The sequence below is a fragment of the Montipora foliosa genome, chromosome 12, assembly GCF_036669935.1.
Source record: "Montipora foliosa isolate CH-2021 chromosome 12, ASM3666993v2, whole genome shotgun sequence".
Lineage (NCBI taxonomy): Eukaryota > Metazoa > Cnidaria > Anthozoa > Scleractinia > Acroporidae > Montipora > Montipora foliosa.
Genome location: NC_090880.1, coordinates 16747743 through 16750487, shown reverse-complemented (window position 1 = coordinate 16750487; position 2745 = coordinate 16747743). Strand labels below are relative to the sequence as shown.

The following is a 2745-nucleotide window of genomic DNA, read 5'->3' as shown; positions in this document are numbered from 1 at the left end:
TTATCCGAGCAGGGGCTCTTTATGTATTGATTAATTTTAAACGATCCCTCCTTCCCCAATCAATAATTCTATTTGTTTCTTAGTCAGAAATTACTTGCTTTTCGTTTCGCTACAATGTGAATGGACAGGAGTAAGTGAATTCATTAGAACATTGCCCTTTGTTTTTCGGCATTCTCTTTCACCTGGTGACAAAAACGGAATTTGCACATCCGGTCATAGTTAATCAAGGAATGAAGGGGTAGTTTCTAAAGAAACTATGGTGCTGCGTCGGTGGGGAAGTAGTATACAAAAATTTGGTTTATCAACGGAGTTGATAATGTAAATTGACCACCGTACAGAGATTCTAAAAGCTGACGTTTCGAGCGTTAGCCCTTCGTCAGAGCGAATCTGACGAAGGGCTAACGCTCGAAACGTCAGCTTTTAGAATCTCTTTACGGTGGTCAATTTACATTATCAACTCCGTTGATAAACCAAATTTTTGTATAGTTAATCAAGGGACTGGTTATGAAACCCTGGAAATTTCAAAAGCAGGAACAATACAGTCGCAATTAGATGTTGAACCGACCGTGACCCTGCACAATCTTTTGCTTATGGTTCGCAAGTTAATTTCGAATAAATTAGTCGAAGCTTTTGATTGGTTATCCTGCCGAAAAAAGCGTGTTTTTGTCGGGCTTTGTGCAGGGCCTAGGCTAAAAAAGGAAACAAAAACATGAAACAAAGAAACTTGTCGAGTTTCATAACCAGCCTACATCAAGCCTACATCTATTAACTATGATCCGGTCGATAAAAATTTCCATATCCGTGTCGTTGACGATGAATGACGTCAATTTGCATGTCCATGATTCCATGATAATTGCCACACTCCAATTCACGGATACGGTGCGTGTAGGAAGGCTGTTAAGTTGGTGCTTGAAACAAATAGCAAGATTCGAAAGTCCTCTGCCTCTTTCTTCATTTCTAGTAGTGTCATAATGGGCAATACAAATTCTGACGTAAGTATAAGCGTAATTGAAAGTTCTGCGCGTAGGAATGTCAACGAACGACCTCGACGGTCGCCTCCGGCCGGTCGGTTGCAGTTAAATCCAGTATTTTATCGATATGCAGCATTAGCAGATTTATTTCAAAATAAGTGTCGCATTTTTATGTTATGTAATGGCAAGTTTATCAGCGATGACTCGTGAATTGTCGAAGAAAACCCAGATGTAGGAATAGAGCCAATGACCGCTGAAACTTTACTAATTAAGTCTAGTTAAGTACACTGGAGACTTGTGAGAGCTTGCGGGAGAAATATAGAGGATTGGCATCAGCCTTTGTGGATAAATATGATGTAATTGGTGAGCAGCGAAACCTATCGTGTCAACCGCTCTCATACGCCGCAAGGCGCGGGTTTACCTGTCGTGCTCGATACTAGCTTGCTAATCCGCCGGAAATGACTCGTCGGCCACTGTGTTGGCTTGTCTCTATTCCTGCATTTTATTTCTTTGGTCTTCGTTTTTCACGCCTTTCGAAAACGAAGACCCTATCAGATAGCTTATCGATTGTTTTAAATAACACGAAAGACGATGTTTCTTGTTATTCCCTGATTGGTATGTTATTTTTTCTGGATGGTCTACGTTTTCCGGGTTCGTTTACCCCAAACAATTCGAGCGAGTGAATACATGCGAGCTGAACAGCGACGGTGTAAGCGTATTATCATTATCAGAGTTCCTCCTGCTGAGCACTTTTTCCGGGTCAGTATTAGTCTCATTTACCGAGACAACCGGCCTACCGTTAATATCTGATAAGACCTATTTTCAGTTATTTATATTTTCTAGTAGGACTACTTTTCGTTTAGAAGTTCGACTTAAAAGCATGCTAAATATGTTGTTGTATTTTAAATCATACAGGTGAATCGTCATTCACCAATCGAGTCGATGGTTGGTAAGCAACCAGAGAACTGCCAATTGATTGAAGGGCCTACCCCATACGGAAACGAAGCGTTCGAGAGAGCAAAACAATACGTAGCGCTCCATCCAGAACTCAACTGCTGTAATGTTGATGCATTTGGAATGGTGACGAAGTGGAAAGCTCCCGTCAGTGAAGATGGACATAAAGTTGAGGTCGTTCTGAAGGATGTTAGTAACAATACAACATTTTTTTATGCAGATAAAAAATTACCTTTGTTCAAATAATTCATCGTGGCTCCGTGTTTTGCCAGAGATACGATTGTTTGAGGCGCTAACATATTTTGAGAAGCTTGGCTTGTCACTATTGATGTACTTTGGTTTCCTAAGAGTGACGTTGATCAAAACATTGAAATGTCCTAATACACATGCAGCGATATATCGGTAGGTTCAATGAAGAGACCAGTTTTAGACCTACGATCTTATAAATGTTTGTAATTGCTACTGTATGCACCAGACTGCCATGCCCATGCATACCTTTGGCCTTCAATTTTATAATTGTATAAAGGATTCGTTAAACAACAATTTCATTTCGGTGATATCTTTGCTGTGGCTTACATGAGTATACAATTAACAGTCAGCGGTTTCATTTCGTTCCTGCAAATCTGATTACATGTGTTAAGGTGGCTCAAACAGTTGTAACGCTTCCAAGCAACGCTATTAAGGATCGGCTCTACAACGCTGTATCATGTATTAGCAATGTTATGGTACCGAATGAAACATGGATTATTGCTGAACAAGATGCGGTCATTATTATGACATAATATGTCACCGTGGCAACGGGAAAGCCCTGTAAAAACAC

The 2745-nt window shown here is 40.3% G+C and overlaps 1 long non-coding RNA gene across 1 annotated transcript; it reads left to right on the top strand.

Annotated features, from left to right (window-relative positions):
- The first annotated feature begins 848 nt into the window (after nt 1-848).
- LOC137978748 (uncharacterized) lies at nt 849-2468 on the top strand. Its single transcript, XR_011118218.1, has 2 exons — nt 849-992; nt 1887-2468. It is a non-coding gene; the product is annotated as an uncharacterized lncRNA (long non-coding RNA).
- Nucleotides 2469-2745: the final 277 nt, after the last annotated feature.